The sequence below is a fragment of the Ambystoma mexicanum genome, chromosome 11 (genome assembly GCF_040938575.1).
Source record: "Ambystoma mexicanum isolate Mex_15411 chromosome 11, UKY_AmexF1_1, whole genome shotgun sequence".
NCBI lineage: Eukaryota > Metazoa > Chordata > Amphibia > Caudata > Ambystomatidae > Ambystoma > Ambystoma mexicanum.
In genome coordinates this window covers 1,365,573,674-1,365,596,436 of record NC_090934.1, presented here as the reverse complement: position 1 = coordinate 1,365,596,436, position 22,763 = coordinate 1,365,573,674, and the positions used below count along the sequence as shown (strand labels likewise).

The 22,763-nt window shown below is 49.3% G+C and overlaps 1 protein-coding gene across 6 annotated transcripts in view; it reads left to right on the top strand.

The window, feature by feature from the left end:
• The window catches only part of TJP1 (tight junction protein 1), a 2,827,266-nt gene that overhangs the window by 302,613 nt on the left and 2,501,890 nt on the right, over nucleotides 1-22,763 (top strand). The gene's annotated exons all lie outside the window — the stretch shown is intronic.

The window sequence follows — 22,763 nt, the reverse complement described above, 5'->3', positions numbered from 1 at the left end:
ATAACTGACTTGTGTTTCCAATCTGTTCAGATCCCTTCTGGTGTACTACAGGTGTGGGGCTGATTGATGGTTTAGAAACCGATATTCATCCCTGGACCACTGGTCCCCCGGAAGTTGATTCGTCACATTGGTGACAGGCGGTCAGCTATAGTTGGAGCCTTGTGCACAGCATAAGTGACAACGTTTAGACACTGCTAGGTATTTTTTTAATAATCCTGGATCTTGACATAGGGCCTCATTACACGGTAGGCGGTAACCATGGCGCTATTAGCGCCATGGCTGATGCCGGTATTTTACCGTGTCCGCCTTGGTGGATGGCAGAATTACTGCCCTACTCCAAGGTGAGCGGGGGCGGTAATTCCCCATTCACCAAGGCTCTTCCCCATTCCCATTTTTGCCCCCATAGGGCATAATGGGAATGGGGAAGGTGCTAATTATGGTACCGCAAATTGCGGTACCGTAATTAGCTCTGAGGTCCCTTTGCGGCACCCTACTTTAACGGCTGGTAAAACCAGCCGTTAAAGTCGGGTCCCGCAAAAGGAACTCGTAGTAAGGCGGTAGGGGTTTACCGGTACCGGTGCCCTTACCGGTACCGGTAAACCCCTACCGCCTACCGTGTAATGAGGCCCATAGAGACTGTCAAAGGCATGACCAAGGATGTCCTGCACATCCTATGTCAAGAGAGGGGACTTCCCCACAGCACTAAGGTTAATAAACCTGAGTTGCTGACCAGGCTCCAAGCTTGGTTAGAAGCAAGGGTGGTTGGGGAGAAGACCCCAGGAGGACAGGTTGGACCATGTGTACCTGAATGAAGAAGACCTTCCGGAAGGGGTAGTGGAAGATGACGAGGAAGACAGCATGAGCAGTGTTTCTCGCCAACCATCCCGCCGGGGGACAAGCGTGGTTTCTCAGCACTCTAGAGTGTCAGTGAGGTTAGGGGCTAGTGCGGCATCCCACAGGTCCCAGGCCTTGTCAAGGTCTCTAAGTAGCCCAGTATTTATTCTGGCTGTTAACGAAGTAGTAGCTAGAGAGCTCCTGCTAGAGGAGAGGAGACTAGCGCTAAAGGAACACAAAGAGCAGGACAAGGCCACCATAGAGATGTGCAAGCTGGGGTTTGAAGAGAAGAAGGAGGCTAACAGATCTCCCTGTAGTAAAAGCAGCTGTAGTGGCACACACCAGGGTGCCTGTGATAAGCCCCAGCAGCACATCCCAAAAGGTCTAGTGCAGGCTTATGAAGTGGGGGAAGGATATTTCTGACTGGTTTGAAGTGCTTGAGCTTGCTTTTCAGCTATAGGAGGTGGATGAGGTTCTGTGGGATGCAGCCCTGATGAGTCGCTTACCGACACCAGGGACTGATGCAATTCTTCAGTTAACTCCCAAGAAAAGGTTTGTTAATGAGAGCATGAAGGCAGCCCTCTTCAGGTAGTTTTGTAAAACCCCAGAAGTATCTCAAGACCTTCAGAGAGCTTGTAAAGAAAAATAGGCAGACATTTGAAGTGTTCACATACTTGTCATCAAAATATCTGAGCGGTTGGGTGTCTGTTAACAAAGTTGACACATTTAAAGGGATGTACAATTTGAATGCGTTTGAGCAGGTATTCAAGAATTGTGAGGTTGACCTACAGCAGCATCTTGTGGACAAGACTATTACAAACACGAGAAAGCTTGCAAAGGCTGCTGACATGTTTATAATTTCTCAAGTCCAGAAAAAGGCTCAGGCGAGCACACCTAAACCAGAAGAAAAAGCTTCAGACAAAAACGTTAACAAGGATGGGAAGGATAAAGGTCCAACCCAATCCTCTTCGAAGTCAGGTCCCCAAAAGACTGAAGGGAAGTCCCAAAACTTTAGTTCAACCTTACACACCGAAAAGAAGAGCGCATGCATCCCTAACACTGGGACACCTATGTTCTCACCCACCGAAGGTTGTTTCCTGTGTAAGAAGCTGGGCCATAGGAAATGGGATCCTGCTTGCAAGAGCTTACCCAAGCAAGGCATAAACGAATGCTGGACTTGTGGAGGAGGCCATCATTAGTGTGGGCCTCCTAGAGGAGGACTTCCCAGTAGGCCACGTAGTGGCTGAATGTGGATTGGTTACACCAAGTGGGAACAGACCGGGTCTCCAGAAGAGATCCGATTTCCCAATAATACTCGACTCTATTAAGAACATGTGTATATAAATTGACACAAAACTCCTGCGGTCCGAGACATTGTGGCTAGCCTCACTGCTGTCACCCCGCAGTGTGTACAGCCAGGCCAATATATTGATGGGCCTGATTATAGCATCAGTGGGTTTGACGGAAAGAGTAAGTACCCCTTGACGATAGTAGCATTCATCTGGCAAGGTGAAACAACCTAAGGGTGTGTAGCCGTGAAAGACTCTACCCCTGGATCCCGACATAGTCGCAGCGGTTACCAGATCGATGGCCAAAGAGATCACCAGATTGAACACTCTCAGAGCCTTAGGGCCTGGAGGGCTTCCAGAGGGCTTGTTGGAGGACTGGCATGACCGGTAGTACCTAGTCCAGTTCCACAGACTGCTGACTCGCCTACTCCTGTGGGAGAGGGGCCAGTAGCCACTGAGGACCCTACTTTGGTAGCAGGGGACTCAGTGACTTCAGAGTTGCCTGGCATAGTGCAGGAACCTGAGGTGGAGGACCAGGTGAGCTCAGATCTGAAGGGCCTGTCCAGGCTGGATGAGTTTGCATCCGCTCGGGGCCCAGATTAGACTGATTTATTTAAAGCCCAGAAAGAGTGTCCCATTCTAGTGGGCCTGCGGAAGCAGGCAGAGGGGCAGGCTAAAAGCGAGGCACCTGGTCTGTTCAAAGTGTACTGGGAGGATGGACTCCTCTACAGTGGCCAAAAGACTCTGAGGTTGAGGGAACCAGAAGGTTTGTGATTCCCCAGTACCAGAGAAAGTTGCCTTTGCATTTGGCTCACCAGATTCCTTGATCGGGTCACTTGGGAGTGACTAAGACATCAGACCGGTTGTCTGCACACTTTTACTGGCTGCAGTTTGGCATAAAGATGAAGGACTTTGTCTAGTCCTGCCCGGATTGTCAAGTTTCTGGCAAGTCAGGTGGTGCCACAAAGGCACCCTCAATTCCACTACCAATGGTTGGGTGGCCTTTCGAGAGAATAGGCATGGATATTGTTGTTCATTTGGATCCTCAAACCAGCTCAGGGAACAGATATATCTTGGTGGTAGTAGACCACACCACAAGGTACCCTGAGGCTGTCCCTCTGAGGAGCATTAAAGCCCCTGTGGTTCCAAAGCCTCTGATCGGGATATTCTTCTGTATTGGATTCACCTAGGAACTCGTTTCAGACCGGAGATCAAACTTCATATCACCGTATGTGAAGGCTATGAGGGAAGAGTGTGGAGTCACCTACTGGGAGTGGTTCAACAAGACCCTGAAAGGCGTGATAGGTGGCTAGGAAGAGCACCAAAGGAGAAAATGGGATATTCTCCTGCCATGCCTTCTGTTCGCCTACAGGGAGGTGCCACAGAACAGAGTAGGGTTTAGCCCCTTTGAGCTTCTGTTTGGACACCGTATACGAGGTCCCCTCAGTCTAGTGAAAGAGGGATGGGAGGGCAACCCCTCATCCCCTAAACAAGATGTGGTGGACTATGCACTCGGCCTTTGGTCCAGAATGTCAAAGTACACGCAACAGTCGATGTAAAACCTGAAGGCCAGTCAGGAGCTGATGAAGCACCGGCAAGGCCACAGTGATAGTCTATTCTCCAGGCCCGTGGGTGTGGATTATGGAGCCTGTCAAACCCAGTGCCATTCAGGAGAAGTGGACTAGGTCTTACAATGTGCTGAAAAAAGTCAGTGAGGTGGATTACCTCATTGATGTGAAAGGACCTAAACAGATGTGCAGGGTCTTTCATGTCAACAAGCTAAAAACTCCATTATAGCCGGGATGACTTGGTCATGGCATTAGTGACGGGTGGAGAGACTGAGGAGGATTCCAATCCCTTCCCAGACCTCCTGTACACTGAAGCTACAGATGGGTCTGTTGAAGGTGTCAGCCTTGCAACAGACCTGTCAGTACAGCAACTGACAGATTGTTGTTGTTTACTGGGACAGTTTTCCAGTATGTTTTCACTGACTCCAGGTCGTGCAGATTGGTGCACCCATTATGTGGACACTGGAGACAGTAAGCCGGTGAAGAGTAGGATTCACTGGATGTCCGTTAAGGTCAGGGACACCATCAAAGAGGACGTTTCCAAGATGCTGTCCCTAGCAGTGGTAGAGTCATCCCAAAGCCCCTGGGCTAGCCCAGTGGTACTGGTCCCTAAAAACACCAGTGGTGGCAAAACTGAAGTCTGCTTTTGTGTGGACTACTGGGAGCTCAATTCTGTCACACAGACAGATGCTCACCCATTCCTTGGGCAGATGAGCTCATTGATAAGCTTGGCACTGCCAAGTACATGGGTACCTTCGACCTCATGGTAGGGTATTGGCAGGTCAGCTTGACAGATGGAGCGAGAGAGAGGTCAGCATTCTCAACCCCAGAAAGACATTATCAGTTCACTATGATACCCTTCGGATTGAAGAATGCCCCTGCCACTTTTCAGCAGATGGTTAACCAGGTTTGTCTGGTCTGGAAAATGTCAGTGTCGCCTATTAAGATGACATTGCTGTGTTCAGCTACACCTGGGAGGATCACTTATCCCACCTGAAACAAGTGCTTTCGGTGCTGCAGAATGCAGGTCTGACTATCAAGGCCACAAAGTGCCAGATAGCGCAAGGCACAGTGACTTACTGAGGCCACCTGGTTGGTGGAGGTAAGAAACAACCTCTTGAAGGGAAGGTACAGGCTGTGAAGGATTGGGACATCCCCACTACACAGACACAGATAAGAGCCTTTCTAGGTCTCACTGATGCTATCAGTCATTCATCTAGGCGTGTGGGACCATTGCCATGCCCCTGAATTATATAACCTCCAAGAAAATGCTGAAGAAGGTAACTTGGACTCCGCCTGTCAAACCTCCTTCAAGGATTTAAATGATGGATTCTGCAGAGTCCCAGTTCTGAAAGTTTCAGATTATGGTCATTAGTTCATTATCCAGACAGATGCCTGTGATTTTTGGATTGCAGCAGTTTTAGCGCAGCTGAACTCTCAAGGGGTAGATCAACCTGTCTCCTACATTAGTAGGCGATTGACAAAAAGGGAAAGGAATTGGTTAGTAATTGAAAAAGAGGCTTATGTGGCCGTGTGGGCCACAAAGAAGCTGTAACCCTACATCTTTGGGTCACAATTTATGATCCAGACAGACCACCAACCTTTTCTATGGTGAATGGCCATGCAATGGGAGAACCCTAAGCTTTTGCGTTGGGCCATATCCCTACAGGGATTAGATTTGGACATCCAGCATAAATCAGGCTCCCTGCATGGAAATGCAGATGGCCTCAGATGATAATTTCGCCTTGATGATGATCCAGACCCTCAATAGGGTGGTGGCTCACATGTTGGGGGGCATGTGAGGAATTTGATCATCCGCACAGTTGGTGTGTTCTCGCCTGGTTTTTCTTTACATTTTAAATGAAATTGAGTGATGCTAGATCAACCTCTGGAAAATGTGTGGGGCTCACCCACTCACATTTTCCTATGCTCACCCCACGTCATGCGCATAGACCTGTGTACTCTGGGTGCACACAGCCTACAGGCACAGTTCCTGCTTTCATACTTAGTTAGGGTATGACAGCCAGGATTACACCATGTGATCTCAAAAGGGGGAGGGCCTCCTCCTGCCATGGCCAGCCTAATTAACTAACAAAGGCTCCATGGATCAGCCCTATCCTTTTGTTCAGCCCTGCAGATGGTGGCAGCAATGAATATAATTAGCACACTAATTGAGAATACTTCAAACAGGCCCACATGGGGCCTGGCTTCAGAGGTTAACAAAGGAGACAGGAATCCTTGACATCCTTTGATATGCACTGTGTCAACCTGAAGCCAGCTGCCACCCTTAGTATCAATTATGAAGGCATCATGAAGCGGGATACAGACGAGAGCTTTAGAGTTGGAACAGAATTAATGAATTAAATCAAATGTCAGGATAGTAAAAGGCCTAACTTGCCCTATGCTAAGATGGAATTTACCAATCTGAATGAAACTAAGGAAGGTCTGAGTCAAAGAGTTCAATTTAAAAGTCTGCCTGTGTCCAAAACCTATTCTTGCCCTTACAATTAAAACTAAACATTGTGTAGGGATACCAGTAATCAAAGAAATGGTGATCAAAACAAAGTTCTGAGCTTCTTCCAGGTCTTCGCTTTCTTTTCAGCTCCCCTTCCCCAAGGTCATGAAAGATCCACAAAAAGTCTCAAGATTACGTTTCTCAAAGTTCAAAGCAATACAGTTCCACACAATCATCGGGGGGGTTCCCTTTCCCAAGTTCAAGACAACCCAGTTCAAAAGAATAGCATATTGAGGATCTGTCCTCAAGACAGCATCTGCAGTTCCTCAAGTCTCAGGATTCCTTTGCCCAAGACTTCAACGTAGAAACTTATACTGGTCTCTGGTTTTCAGAAGGTCAACACAACTCAAGGTCAACTTGACCTTTCCTCTGGATTGTATCAACAGTTCACTTGTAGCGTTATTTCTTGGAGTATTTCACAAGGTGTTTGGTTTTCACATTTTAGGGTTCCCTGGACTAGGAGAAGTTGTCAGACTGTATGAACCACCCAACACAGGTCGCGCACCAGGAACCCTAGGCTCTTCAGCCCCCACAGTATGTGCAGCATCACACTCTGTTGGCTTCTCCTGGTCAGCCTTTTGGCTTTGCCATAAAGGGATTGCACACCTTATATCAATCTTTGGCATTGCCACACTGTCTCTATTCATATAATTCACTTTGTGGTGGTCTCAATAATTTCCCACCTCTCTGTCGCACTCTTTCACACTTGTGCCTTGTTCTCCAGGTTTTATTTATTTTATTGATTTATTGAGCATTTGCTAGGCCCCTAATACAACAAAATAGTGTTTCCAGGCACCGCAAGGAAAGCGTGGGGAGGTAGCAAGGGTAGTAAATAACAGTGGCAAAAAACAAACAGTAGCGAGTGTGCTCTTACTAGACCTTGTGACATTCAGACATGCAAGTGCAGGGAAGAGAAGTGCAGGGATGGAAGGGAGGGTGGGAGGCAGGGAAGGCAAGTGCTGGTGGGAGTCCAGGAGGGAGTACCGAGGGAAGCCACTGACCAAGTGCTAGGGCGGAGGAATCCCAGGGGTGGGATGCACAACCATCAGGAGTGGGCCCATAAGGGCAGTGCTGAGAGGGAGGGTGCTGGTGTTGACTAGGTGGAAGGCCTGGTAACCTGTGAGATTCCTGAGGGACCGGGCTGCTAGTCTCAGTGGCAGTGGGAGGATTAGCAGGGAAGGGGGAGAGGGAAAGAGATAGAGAACAGCAGGGTTTTGAGAAGTTTCCAGAATGTAAGGAGGTCTGGCTTGAGTCTGAGGGGGGCAGGGAGCCCGTTCCAAAGAAAGGCACCAGCCTAAGAGAGTGCCCTGCCCCACGCTCTCTGTTTGGAGAAGCGTTTGACAAGCAGAGAGCTGGAGTTAGAGGAGTGGCGGCCTCTATCAGGGGAGTATTTAGGGAGAGAAAGTTGGAGATAGCGTGGTCCCAAGCCCCAGGAAGCATTGTGGATGATGCAGAGGGTCTTGAATTTGATCCTTGCAGCCACCGGGAACCGGTGGAGAGATTTTAGGGCTGGAGTGATACAGTCCCTGGACTTGAGGCCAAGCATACCTCTTGCAGCCATATTCTGGTTTAGCTGAAGGGGGCATAGGGAGGAAAAGGAAGTCGAGGAAGAAGCTATTGCCGTAGTCTAGCCCAGAGAGGACCAGAGCTCTGGAGACATTGAGCTTCTGGTTGAAGATGAGGAAAGGGAGAATGCCTCTAAGGAGGTGAAGGTGGAAGTGGGTCTTCTTGGCAAGGTCCAAGATTTTAGGGGTGAAGAGGTGAGATTAGTTGAAGATGACCCCAAGGTTTTTGGCCTTACTGGATGGAGAGGGGAAAGGACCCCGGGGGTGGGAGGGAAACAGGGCACAGGTGTCCCGATATGAAAGATCTCTGTCTTACTGGCATTGAGACATAGATCATTAACCACACACCATGCCTGGATGGCAGTCAGAAAATTGGGGATGAGAGAGGAGGAGGAGGAGGTGGTAGAGGGCAGTTTGAATGAGAGGTGTGTGTCATCATCATAACACTGGAAATGAGGATAGAAGGAGGAGATGCTGTGAGCCAGAGGGGACGAGATAGATATTGAAGAGCCACAGTGAGTGAAAGAATAGAGCCCTGGGGGACGCTGCAAGTAGAGAGTGAAGTGGTGCATGAGAAAGGGCCCAGTTGCACTGGGAAGGGTGGTTAGTGAGGAAAGAGTTTAGCCAGTCCAGTGCCCGGTCCGTGATACTAAGGGTATCACAGAACCATTTTATGAGGATAGAGTGGTTGACCATGTCAAAGGCGGAGGAGAGATCAAGGAGAATGAGAACAACAGGAGAGTCAAAATTTGCAAGCAAGTCTCCACGGGTGTTCAGGAGAGCAGTGTCCATACCTCTGGATGCCTCGAATCCAGATTGTTGGTCATGGAGGCATGAAGGATTAGTTGGAGGAGGACCAACTTCTCCAAGGATTTACCCAGGAAGGGAGTGGTGGAAATAGGGTGAAAGTTAGCCGGGCAGGAAGGGTCATCGGATGGCTTTTTTAGGAGAGGGTGCACAAGGGAGTGCTTGAGGGATAGAGGAAAAGATCCAGTGGTGAAGGAGTAGTTGCAGGAGTCGGCAAGACCCGTGGCGAGAGAGGAGATGTTGTCCTTAATGATTCTGGAGGAGCAGGGGAGCACTTGTTTGGATGAGACCTTCATAGAGCAAACAACTTTAGAGACCTCATCAGGCACTATGTGTCATGACCTACAGAACACACCCCTTTTGGACTTTCTGGTCCTTGTCTCAACGGGGCTTACACTCCCTGGTACTCCCAACATGGCCGTCCACTGTGAAACACCTTCCTCGCTCTTCACGTTGGACGTAGCGTGTTCTATTAATAGACCACGCCTCTCGTGGCTCCGCGCGTCTCAATGCTATTGCAAAATAGCGACCAGACATGTGCTCCATAGCTCGTGGTATTGTTTTCCTTTATTCTTTCCCAGCCAACTCCATTCCTAGTCCCTTTCCTTCCTTTCTTGATACCTGGACTCGTGTGCTGAGTAGTGCACTCTGTAAATATCCCGGATTCCTGGATCTTTGCATCCCGGAACTTTGAACGCACGCTGGAGTCGGAAGAGACTCGTGCAGCCTTATTCAAGACCCGATCCGTCCGCAAGAAGGCATCGACTTAGAAATCCAGCAAAGATCGAACTCAGGTGAGAAGGGGGGAACTCCTTGACAGTTTGAGATGCCACCCGACCGAACTCGATATGGACATGGAAGCGGCCGTCCAGGACCTGATGCGTGGCATGCAAGAGCTATCAACCGAGGTGCAGAATCTAAAGGCGGAAAACACTGCTCTCAAACAATTAGTTCTATCCCGTGATTCTGCCACAAAAGAAAGTGTGTTGCTGGGTGGCATAGTGGACAAATACGATGGGTCGGCAAAAACCCTTTGCGGATTCCTGGATTCATGTTTGGTCCACTTTACTTTTAAGCCCTACTAACTTTAGACTCCCAGGGCTAAGGTGGGGTTAATAATTTCCCACCTTTCAGGAAACGCCTTAACCTGGGCTACGCCCCTCGTTAATTCTGGCGATGCTCTCCTAGATGACTATGATGGGTTCATACACGCCCTTAAGACCATGTTTGACCGCCCAGAGCTGGTCTATAGTGCCCAGGAACGCCTGTGAGACTTTCAGCAAGGATCCCAGGATATGCTCACCTATGTAACCCGATTCAAGCAATTAGTCAAGGAAGCTGATTGGTTCCCTGAGGCGAGTTTTACCCTTTTCAGGAGAGGACTGAATGAGGAGATTAAGGACGAGTTGGCCAGAGTGGCTCGCCCAAACTCATTCCAGGCACTAATGGACCTTGCCATGGAAATAGATTTCAGTATCCAGGAAAGGAAGGCAGAGAAGAAGAAATCCAGAGGTAATCCTCCGAAAGTGTCCTTTAAGAGTACCACCAAGATGAACACAAACCTAGTCTCAGTCTCTGAACCAGAACCCATGCAGATAGGAGCCTTCCGTGGACCTATATCCCCGCAAGAAAGCATGAGAAGGATTCATACGGGGTTGTGCATGTATTGTGCCTCAGACAAACACTTGGTTAGGGAGTGTCCTCTAGCCCCTCCTCGGCGTTCGGGAAACGCCAGCTCCCGATCCTAGATGGAGCAGAGCTTCGGGAGAGAGATGTTTGCTCCACATCAATTCCATCCTTGAACTCTCCTGGACAAAACAATTTGGTGATACTACAGGCCTTCCTATCGCCCTCCAAGAATAAGACCTATCCCATTCTGGCCTTGGTAGACTGAATGGGAATTTTCATTGATCAAGATTGGGTTGTTAGTCATCATTTCCATACGAGACATGAAGCACCATGCAGCCGGTGGAAGCAATCGACGGAGGGCCCCTCACTTCAGGACCCATAAGCCTGCAGACAAAAGAGATCCAGCTTTCTATAAACCATCACCAAGAGCGGATTACATTCAACATCATTAAGTCAGCTCATTACCCCATGGTATTGGGTATGCTCTGGTTACAGAAGCACAATCCGTATATCAATTGGACAGTAGGATCACTATTCCTAGGCTCAGAGTTTTGTATGTCCCACTGTCTATTCCTGGATCCCTCCTCGACACCCCCTAAAGAACCACCAAGAGACCAGCAAACACCACTCATGGTTTCCAATATCATACAAGTCCCAGAGGCCTATCAGGGATATGCTGATGTATTTTCAACTGCCATAGTCCAGGCCTTACCCCCTCACGACATGAAGACTGCGCCATAGATACAGATCCCTCAGCAGTGATTCCCTTCGGCAGAATGTTCATCCTTTCCGAACCTGAGAAAAAGGCCCTCCGAGAATACCTGGATACCAACCTTGAAAACGGCACCATAAGACCCTCAAAATCTCCAGCGGGTGCTTCGTTGTTCTTTGTTCCCAAGAAGGACACCAAGGAACTCAGACCTTGCCTCGACTATCGTGGCTTAAATCAATGCACCCTCAAAGATCGGTACCTACTGCCCCTGATCTCGGATATCCTGGAAGCTGTGAGAGGCGCCGTAATATTCACAAAGTTGGATCTCCGGGGTGCCTATCATTTGATCCATGTCCGGGAAGGAGACGAATGGAAAACAGCCTTTAGAACACCCTTTGGTCACTATGAATATCTAGTCATGCCCTTTGGACTAGCTAATGCCCCCGCAGTTTTTCAACGTTTTATGGATAGGGTGTTTTCTGACATGTTATTCCTCTTTGTCATTGTCTATCTGGACGACATATTGATCTTTTCCAAGGATCCTCTAAAGCATGAAGAACATCTAAAGGCAGTATTACAACGACTCAGTGAACACAAACCTTTAGCCAAACCCGAAAAATGCTTGTTTCACGTTACTTCTGTTCACTACCTAGGATTCATCCTTAGCCCAGAAGGAATTGGTATGGACCCATCAAAGGTAAAGGCCATACTGGCATGGCCCACTCCCACGTCCGTGAAACAAGTTCAATCCTTCCTGGGGCTTGCCAACTTCTACCGGAAGTTCATATATACCTTTTCCGAGATCGTTCAGCCGATCGTTGCTCTCTTGAAGAAAGACACCCCCTTTTCTGGTCTACACCGCAAGATAAGGCATTCCAACAATTAAAGACAGAGTTCAGGCAAGCCCCCATCTTGGCCCAACCGGACATAAATCGACCATTCCTAGTGGAAACGGATGCCTCTAACTACGCCATAGGAGCGGTCTTGAGGCAGGAACTTGAGGATAAACTGGAACACCCCATTGCTTACCTTTCACGAACCCTGACTCCCAGTGAGACACATTACTCCGTCCTGGAAAAGGAACTGTTAGCCATCCGCCAAGACTTCACTGAATGGCGACATCTACTTCTGGGTGCTAGATATCCAGTTCAGGTCCGCACGGACCATCGGAATCTTCAAATTCTACAGTCATTGGAGTGTAGGAACAGTCGTCAGGCGCGTTGGGCCTACTTCTTTGCCCAGTACCAGTTCCACATCACTCATGTTCGCGGATCACAAAACCTGATTGCTGACGCCTTATCTCGACGTCCTGACTTTGTAGCTACTGAAGATAGGGCCTATCCTAAGATGTTTCCCCACACGATCTTTGTAGCTCAAGCAGTCAATCTCCTGGAAGAAATTCGAGTGCAAACCCAATCCTCTGATCTCTGGAAGGATATTTCAAGGAGGAATCAATGGAACCTAAGAGTTAAGGAAGGATATTTATTCAAGGACAATGCACTTGTCATTCCTACACAGAAATTACAACAAAGAATAATAAACCTCTGTCATGATACCCTTCACTCCGGACATCGTGGCATAACCAACACCCTCCGTCTCATACAAAGACAGTTTTGGTGGCCTGGAATGAAAACCAACGTACAGCAGTACATCAAAGCTTGTACTATCTGTAGTCAAAATAAACATGATAACAAGAGACCGGCGGGTCTTCTACTGCAACCTACACTGCCAACAAGGCCATGGGAATGCATTGCTACAGACTTCATTGTGGAATTACCACCTTCCCGAGGATACACGACCATCATGGTTACCATAGACTTGTTCACTCATATGTCTCATTTTACACCCCTGTGTAAGCTACCATCCTCGTCCGAGCTTGCTGGAATCTTCCTGGAACACATATTCCGTTTGCATGGACTTCCTTCCAAGATTATATCTGATCGAGGACCTCAATAGTCTCTCAATTCAGGAAACATCTCTGTCGTATTTTGGGAATCCAACGCGCCCTCTCATCTGGTTATCATCCCCAAACCAACGGGGCCACAGAACGTGCTAATAAGAACCTGGAGCAGTATCTTCAATGTTTCGCCACCAAGGTTCAGGATGACTGGTCGCTCCTGATACCCGTGGCTGAATTCGTCTACAACAATTCCGATCATTCAGCACTTAAGACCAGTCCCTTTTATTGTAGCCAAGGTTTCCATCCATCGGTTCTACCCTCTGTTCTCCCTCATCCTACACCAGTACCTACTGTCGACTCCTGGATAGAAACCCTCATCAACGTACACCAGCAGGCCAAAGAAAACTTAGAGAAGGCCAGAACACAGACTAAGCAGATTCCAAAAGAAGACCAGGCCCTTCTTATGCAATTGGTGATCAAGTCTGGTTGTCCTCGAAATTACTACCCCGACATCTACGGCCAAACAAGTTGGCCCCTCGGTACTATGGTCCATTTCCCATCAAGGAAATTATCAATCCAGTTTCATACCAGATCAGACTACCAGACTCCTGGAAGAAAATTCACCCAGTATTTCACACACCCTTATTAAAACCCTACATCCAATCCTCCCGGAAATCCTGCCGACCTCCTCCTCTGCTGGTCGACAACCAATTGGAATATGAAGTATCCCGAATATGTGACTCCAGCTATAAACGGGGTCAGCTTCAATACATGGTTGAATGGAAAGGATATCCTCCTAGTGAAAGAACCTGGGAACCACTTTCTAATCTCAAGGCCCCTCGACTGCTCAGAAGATTTCACCTTATACACCCGGGCAAACCCGGAGGAACGGGTCATCGGAGGAGGCATGCTGTCATGACCTACAGAACACGCCCCTTTTGGACTTCCTGGTCCTTGTCTCAATGGGGCTTACACTCCCTGGTACTCCCAACATGGCCGTCCACTGTGAAAAACCTTCCTCGCTCTACACGTTGGACATAGCGTGTTCTATAGACCACGCCTCCCGCGGCTCTGCGCATCTCAATGCTATTGCGAAGTAGCGACCAGACGTGTGCTCCGTAGCTCGCGGTATTGTTTTCCTTGGTTCTTTCCCAGCCAACCCCATTCCTAATCCCTTTCCTTCCTTTCCTGATTCCTGGACTCGTGTGCTGAGTAGCGCACTCTGTAAATATCCCGGATTCCTGGATCTGTGCATCCCGGAACTTTGAACGCACGCTGGAGTCGGAAGAGACTCGTGCAGCCTTATTCAAGACCCGATTCGTCCTCAAGAAGGCATCGACCAAGAAATCCAGCAAAGATCGAACTCAGGTGAGAAGGGGGGAACTCCTTGACACTATGTGCAGGAGGGAGGAGAGTGGTGGGGTGGCGGGGGTGGTGCCACGGGGAGGCGGGCGGGGCTGAGTGAAGGAGTGCAGATAGCGGGGTGGAGAGTGAGGACAGGATGTCTTGAGTTTTAGATGTGAAATTGGAAGGCGGTGCAAAGAGCCTGGGAAGGTAGGGGAGAGGTGGAGACTGCAGTTGGATTGACAAGTTCCTTGCAGATTTTGAAGAGTTCAGCCGTGTTGTTAGTGGCTCCAGAGATGCAGGCTTTGATGTGGGCCCTTTTCTTTGAGCGGTTAGAGAAACAATATTGCTTTTGGAGCAGGCGATCGGCAGTTTGTCAGAGGATGAGCCTGAGGTCTGCTACTTCCGTTCAGCAACTCTGCCCTTATGTTTCAGAGAAACTAGGTCAGAGTCATACCAACTGTTGCACTTGGAAACTGGCTTCAGGTGGATCATCATGACAAGGGCAAGGATATCAAGGGTGTTAGAAATGGAGAGGTGAAGGTAAGTGAGGACAGAGTCAGAAGGAAAGTCAGAAGTAGGGGTGGGAGGGGGATGAAAGTGGAGGCAAAAGCAGTGGCTGACACTTGCTTCATCAGTCAAATGATGGCGAAAGGAGGTTGGCAGTGCGGGAGGCAGCTTAGACAGAGGGCCAAGGGCCCCAATTGGGAGGAGAGGAGAGAGTGGTCAGACCAAGAATGTGGGGTGGTGGCCGGGTTAGAGATAGCAATGTCTCCAGAGATGAAGACATCCCGAGTGTGTGTGGCTGAGTGGGTCGGACCAGAAGGAAGAATAGTAAGAGAGAGGGAGTCACAGAGGTCACAGAACAATCAAGTGGCTGATTCAGGAGAGTCAAGGTGGATGTTGCAATCACTGAGGAGGAGGAGATTGGAAGTAGAGGTCAAGAGGGAGGAGGTGAGGTCAGCCCATTCAGAGAGGAAAAGAGGGATAGGGTCAGGGGACCTGTAGATGGTGGCAAGTTGAGAGAGTGGGAGAGACCCCAAGCCTACAGATGAGCCATTCAAAAGAGGAGTATGATTGACTAGGTATGATAGAAGCAGGGACCCACTCAGGAAAGATCAGGGCCACTCCACCTCCAGACCGGTTGGGCATGTGTTTGGAGAGGAGTTTGTAGCCCTAGGGAAGGAGAGTGTCAAGAGCAGTGACAGAACTGGCATTGAACCACATCTCGGTAAGGGTGAGGAAATTGAGGTCAATGTCTCCAAGAAGGAGACAGATGCCAGAGGAGTGTTTGACAGCATAAGGAGCATTAAGTGTAGCTAAGTGAAGCTGATTTCCACCTTTGAGAATTTTTTGAGGTGGGGTACAGAGGCATGGTACTCCCGTTTGAAGTGATGGAGAGGTTAGAAAGGAGGAGGGGGAGAAGGGGAGGGGGGAAGTTAAAGAGAGACACTAGTCACTGGTCAAGAAGGAGAAGAGTAGGTTGAGAGCCTTGGGCCATGATAGTGCCATTGTGATAGACATTAATGGTGCACCTAGAGGATGAGAAGTATGCCAAGAATGCTTCCCATCTGGTGCCACCATTAATGGGTGTAGAGGAGAAAGGGGGGAGAGTAGAGACCATGGTGGGGGGTCCATCGGCAGGGGAGGGGACAGAGAAGAGGATGTCTGTGATAGTCTGCCTGGAATTAGCATTGAGCTAGGTGTCAGCAATAGGTAGACCTGGTTTAGAGGCCAGTAGGGCTTTTTCAAGCTTTCTTGTACCAGACTTAGTGAGAGAGATGGGATAGTTGATAGAGAAGCAGTTAGAGGAGATAGGGGAGATAAAAGAGCCATGTAAGTAGCAGGGAGAGAGATAGACAGGTGGGATAGCTGCACAGTGCACAAGTGACTCACCAGGATACCCAGTAGCCAAGCAGGCACAGATGATGGAGGTGTTATGATAGGAGATGCACAGGGAAACAGGGATTTAGGTACCAGACTGGATGAAAAATAAATGCAACTGAAACAAACAATACTCGGATTACAGGCACATCTAAGTGCAACTATGCGTCATAGCACTAAAATGTGTCAGAAGCACTAGCAGAAAAACAATAAATCTACAAGTTAGAGACACAGCAGGGTTCAGGTTTCAGGGGTGCATGGATCGGAACAACAGTTGGAGCATACAGGGCAAAATATTGCATTTAAGATAAAGGTTACAATATTGCATTTAAGATAAAGCAGAAAGAGGCAAGGTTATTCATGCATGAGAATGTTGTGCACAAGGTTTGTGTAAATGAGATGGGTCAATATTACATACGGCCTGGTTCCAGAAGGCAGCTCTGAGCACAAATAAATCATGAATACGGGGCGGAGCCACAAATAAGAACAGCAGCATGAAAAATAGGTAAGGCAAAGAGGCAAAGAGGCCTAGCAGTTGACAGGCAATTCTATACAGGTGTAACTCAGTAGAATGTGCTCAATGAGGTAGGCCTGATGCTAAGGGAAGCCCATGGAGTAAGAACAAGGCAGTAGGTGGTAGCAAGATGCAGAAGTGTGGAATAGAGTTGCTAGGTATGAATACGGCAGATTTGTGTTACAGGGCTCAAGGAAACAGCAGATGATGATAGATAGAAGAGATGAAATCCCAGATAGATTTGAAAATCCACGAGGTGGCCAAAAAGCGACATTTTACTCAGGCAAGTACTCTATTTAGTGGCAAATCACAAATCGAAAATCCAGAAAGTACAGTTGAGAGGCAACAGATTGGAGGAGTCCGTGGGAGCACAAGAGCAGCCTCCAGTCATAGAAATGTATATTCAACTTTCCAACAGAACTAAAATGCAGCTGCGGCAGACAGGATCGCAAGATGTGCAACACACTAGGGAAGAAGCAGAAGAAATGGAAATAGCAAAGTTGATGACGTCTGGATGCGAATGCCCACAACATGCTAGCAGTGTAGGGCAAGCATTGAATTTAGGGGCAAGGTAAGTGTACATCCAGAATCAGTTGCCCCTCTGCGTGCCATTGAGCCACAGTATGCAGTTGAAGAGAGCAGGATAAAATACGTTTAGGGTCGATTTACTCACAGCACATGAATTGCAGTTAAGGAGAGTGAAATTGCATCCAGGTTTGATTGTCCCAAATTGAAGTTACAGACCTAAGTTGCAGTGAAAGGAAAAATACACATGGTTCCTACAGAGGCGAAACAGGCCATGAATAGTTGGTGGGACAGAGGCCTGCGGTCCTCAGCTTAGGTGATCATGGGGGTCACCAATAAGGTGGAAGTGAGAGTGTATGTGCGGATCACACAACGGCCGAGTGGAGAGGACTGCGCACCCAAGATTATGCTGCGGGCTGAAGATGCGCTGTACTTTAGTTAGGTAGTAGGCAGATGCAACAGCATGTGTGCAGCGGTAGATTGAGGGGGTTTCACCAGGCCCAGGTCAGGATTAGGGCAAGTGTGCAGATTGGGATGAGGCCTGTGAATTAAGCGCACATTTGCGCCCTTAACTTTGCCAGCACCGGGATGTGATTTGGTGATCAACGGAGTACCGCGGGGCAGCTGCAGGCGGCCGGATCTAGGAATAGGGTAGAGGGGCCCTCATAGCTCTCCCAGGCCCGGACAGGGCCAGACAGGGTGAGATTCTGGCCCTTTTGGGTGGCCCTTTGAGGGGGCCAGCAATCGCCTGTCGGCTCTGGGGTTCGCCTTGCTGATGACTCAAGGCCCAACCAATCAGGATTTTTTCAAATGGACACTTTCAATTTGCCTTTTTTTTTGTTCAACATAGATATTATATTAGGTTTTTAAAAATAGTAAACAACAGACATCAGTATTTGCAAGTCATAGTATGACACAGCTCATTATTTGCATGGGCGCCCGGACTGTTCAGAAGCTGGAGGAGGGGTTTCTCCCTCCCAGGGGAGATATGGTCCCTGCGTGACAGCAGTTCCTAGTTGCGCAGGTCAGTCCAATCAACGGGTAAGCGGGGGCCTATGTGTGAGTCCAGGAAAGTGTTCTGCATGGTCCATAAAGGGGCCCATGTATTTTGGAAAAGGTTTATGTTACCCTGACGGAGTGCTGTAACCTTTTCCGCTGTAACAATGTCCCAGCACTTAGACCACCATAGCGGTATGAAGGGTCCCTCGGGATGCTTCCAAAGTCTCGCAAGGGCTATCTTGGCCGCTGTTAGCAGATGAGTACAAAGGCGGGCCATGTTGCCCGACAGAGGCAGGTCCCCGTCCCCCGAGTCCCCCAGTAGAACAATCCCGGTGTCCCATGGGATGGAGAGTCCGGTGATCGATTGGATATGGTTCAACACACCCCTCCAATAGCTTGTTGCTTTGGGGCATTCCCAGAGGAGGTGGAAGAGTGATCCCTCCAAGGGGCATCCTCTCCAGCAGTTCGGGTAGGGGGAGGAGCCCGATTTATGCAGCTGCACCGGTGTAATGTAATACCTATAGCACACCTTATACCCTCCCTCCCTGTTGGTGATGCATTGGGTGCTTTTGTGAAGCCTTGTCCATACTCTGTTCCACGCAGATGTGTCCAGATGGCGCCCCAGGTCCTTTTCCCACTTGGTCATGTATCTCTCCTTCTCTTCCGGGTTCGACTTTTCCAGGGGTCTATACAAAGTGGACATTTTTCCCCTAGGAGGGGCTGCTGTTAGTGTGAGTTCTAGGGGCGTTAGATTTCTGGAGCCCCATTCTTTGATAGCTCGCTGGGAGATCCAGTGGCGGATCTGTGAATAGTGGAACCTTTCCTCCTCAGGGATCTTGAACTTTGTTTTACAGTCCTCAAACATGAGGGGATGGCCTCCCTCGAGGAAGTCGGAAATCTTCCGAAGGCCAACGGCCTTCCAGGCAGCGAAGCTACGATTGCAGAGACCAGGGGAGAATCCAGGGTTGCCCCATAATGGCGTCAGTAGGCCCAGCGAGCTTGTGACTCCCCATTTCCTGGAGGCTGCTCCCCAGCTTTCCACTGCGTTGCATGTTGCCGGCAGTGGGTTTATGGTAGGGGGGGGCGTTAAGGCTTGTATGTGCGGTAGGTCAGATAGGGGTGGCTTACTCCATGCCTCCTCAATCTGCAGCCAACATGGACGATCTGTAGCTCGGAACCAAGTAAAAGCGTGCGACAGTTGGCCCAGGCACCGGCTGTGGGTCATGATTTTCTTTGCGATGCGGGATGTATTCCCCCTCCATATACATTTCATGCTCTCCCGCTGCAGGGAGTTGAGGTCCCCATCTGGAATATGAGTTGGGAGCGCTAGGCACTGGTAGATTAGCCTGGGGAGCAGGTTCATCTTTACCACCGCAACTCGGCCTAGCCAGGAGATCTCTTGGTTGTTCCAGTGACTCAAGTCTGCTCAGAGGTCCTTGAAGAGCTGCAGAAAATTGTGTTTGTAGATCTGGCCGCTGGATTTGGGAATCCGGACCCCTAAATGTTCAATCGTGGATCCAGCCCACGGGATGGGGAGTACAGAGCTGAGGGCATACCTTTGACGTTTCGTTAGGTTAATCGATAGGGCTGAGGACTTATCATAGTTCCCCTAAAGCCGGATACCGCCCCAAAGGCTTTGAGCTCCTCCAGCAGGGGTTGCAGGGAGGCGTCCGGGCTGGTGATGGTTAAAAGCACATCATCCGCATACAATGTGGCTTTATATTCTGTCCCACCCATGGTGAGCCCTCTGATATTTGGGTTTTGCCGGATCCTTTTGGCGAACGGCTCCATAGACAGAGCAAACACCAGGGTAGACAGAGGGCAGCCCAGGCGTGTTCCTCTAGATATGGGAATGGCCGCTGATCTTGTCCCATTGATGCGGAGCTGTGTGGTCGGGTCGTGTAATTTGCCATGGTCCATTTTATAAAGTTGTGGCCTAACCCCATGCGTGCAAGGGTGTTTCGCATGTAGTTCCAGTTCGCCAGATCAAACGCTTTATCTGCGTCTAGGGAGATAATCAGTAGTTCTACCCCATTCTGTTGGCAGATTCAACGAGATTTAGTGTTCTCCTGATGTTGTCGTGTGTGCCTCTGCCTGGTATCAAACGTGTCTAGTCTTTGGATATTAGTTCGGGAGAACCCCTCCCAGTCTGGATGCTAACACTTTGGAGTACATTTTCCCATCAATGTTCATACGTTTTTATAGGTCTGTATGAGAGTGCTTGCTCTGGGTCCTTCCCTGGCTTATGAACTAAGCTGGTGCTGGTAATCGGTTCAGCCATGGATTTTGTCACCCTATCAGTGTTCAGGAAAGAGTTAAATAGGCATGTTAGCTGGGGGGCTAGAATGTATGCGAATGTTATGTAGAATTTAGTTGTTAGCCCGTCAGGGCCTAGGGCGGTGCTCTTGAAGGATTTTATAGCCTCTAAGACCTCCTCTGAGGAGATCGGGCCTCCAGGGATTCAAGGGAGCTGGTGCTTGAATGGAGTGGCAGGACTGGAGGTAGTGATGCTGCTGGGCTAACTCTTCCTGAGATAAGGGCGGACCTGCCATAATAGGTCTGTGGTGGTCCAGTAGGATCTCTGTTATGTCTGGGGTAGTGTATTTTACTTTACCGTCCAACCCCTTGAAGTGAGCGATATTATTCCGACTGTGCATCTTCTGCAGTTTATATGCTAGTATACCGTTTGCCTTATTACTTTTATGGTAATAAAACTGTTTCGTGTAGGCAAGTGCCTTACCCTGGATTGGTGGTAACCCTGGATTCCAGGGCTGATGTGTGGAGTTTGGAGATCCGATATTGTTCGGCGGCAGAACTGAGGAGCACAACCCTTATCACCTGCTTCATAGCCTCCATACTGTCCCTATTGGAGTGTTGGGGTTGGCGTTTTCCTTAAAGTAGTTGGTCAGTGATTTCCCCACTTCTCCCCTAATAATCGGGTCTAGTAGAAAGGAGTCGTTAAGCTTCTAATATCTAGAGGGCGGGCTGGGGATGCCCTTGATCTAGAGGTCGGCAGAAACTGGGGCATGGTCAAATACCATGCGTGTGTGAATTTCAACTTTGCTTAGGCAGGGGAATAATGCACTCGTGGTTAGGAGGAGATCGATTCGGGAGTGTTCCCCATGTACACTGGAGTAATAAGTATAATCGCGGCTCTCTGGATTAGCTACTCTCCAGGCATCAATGGTGCCTGATTCCCTCAGTAATCTATCTAAGGCCAGAGCTCCGGTGAAGTCCGTATTGGAGGAGGGCAGGGTCTTGTCCCTCGCGTGGTCAGGGACTGTGTTAAAGTCTCCCCTGATGAGAAGGTATCCCATAACGAACGTTAGTAGCGTCGGGAGAACCTCCAATAGGAGCTTGCCCTGACCTGTATTAGGGGCGTAAATCCCAGCAATGGCGATTGGTTGATCCGCGATTTGCCCTCGTAGGAGGAGGTATCTGCCCGCCGGGTTCTTTTTAACTGAGGGATTGGTCAGGGGGAATTTATCGCTTAAGAGGATCGCTACCCCCTGCTTCTTCTCGCCACAGTAGGAGAAATAAGCGTTTCTGAAGCATTTAAACCTGATTCGGTGCTCATCAGTTGCCAATAGGTGGGTTTCCTGAAGGATTACTATGTCCCCACCTAGGGCAGCTAACCTGTTCTCCACCGATTTGCGCTTCCTAGGAGAATTGAGACCCTGGACATTCCAGGTCATAATGCGGATATCCCTAGTGTTGTCCGAACCCATGAGCTATAGGGGTGAATTCAGCGCAGAGCATCAGCGTGGTGCAGTTAGTAAAGGGCATCAGAGGAGTCCCCATGTGTAAGTGTTGGTGTGTCTTGTCTGGAGATGTCTGTGTGAGGAACTGGGTTACTAACTGGGCGATCCGAGACTCAGAACTGTTCCTGGATCCTTAACTGTTCCCACCCCCCCCACCCCCCTAAAAACATTAAGGATGAAAGGAAACTCATCCATGGGGTTGCTGACCAACCCCGCTGTCTACTAATTGAAGGCTTGAAAACAACATAAGCTACAACTGGAACCCCGATGTGGAAGAAGATAAGTCAGACCTGCGCCCCAGGAAGGGGGAGCGTCACGGGTGAGGCTAGTATATGTTAGTGCACCCTGGTGTATGCCTGGGGATCCCTCCAGTGGTTATAGGATCGGCTCTGCAGAGCTGGGTCAAGGTTCTGAAGCTATTGGGAGAGCACTCAGGTGCTGGGGGGATGTGCAGAGGGGTACGGCACTAACCTTCCGTAAGAATGAAGAAGTGATCAGCGGGCCCAGCAGTGTCAACTCGGATCAGGACTCTTCCGGGGGCCGCAGAGCTTGCAGCGTCTGCTGGCCCGCAACCAAGGGCCAGATGAGGATGATCTGGTTTGTTTTTGAGGTTGTGTGCCTGGCTCCGAGCCCTCGTCGGCTGATCCCCTTCCCAGGAAGCAGTCCACCTCTTTTGGGGTGCGGATCAGTCTACAAGTTCCTTCCCATGTGAAGTTCATGGCGGTAGGGAAGCTCCAGCGATATTGTACTTTCTGCTCTTGCAGCCATTCAGTGAGATTTCAGAGGGCTCTGCGTTTCTGGAGTGTTACCTTAGCTAGATCTTGATACAGGAAGATGGTTACTCCTCTGAAGATGATTTGCTTTGAGGATCTAGCCTCCCTCATTATTTCTTCCTTGACTCTGAAGAAATGGATTCG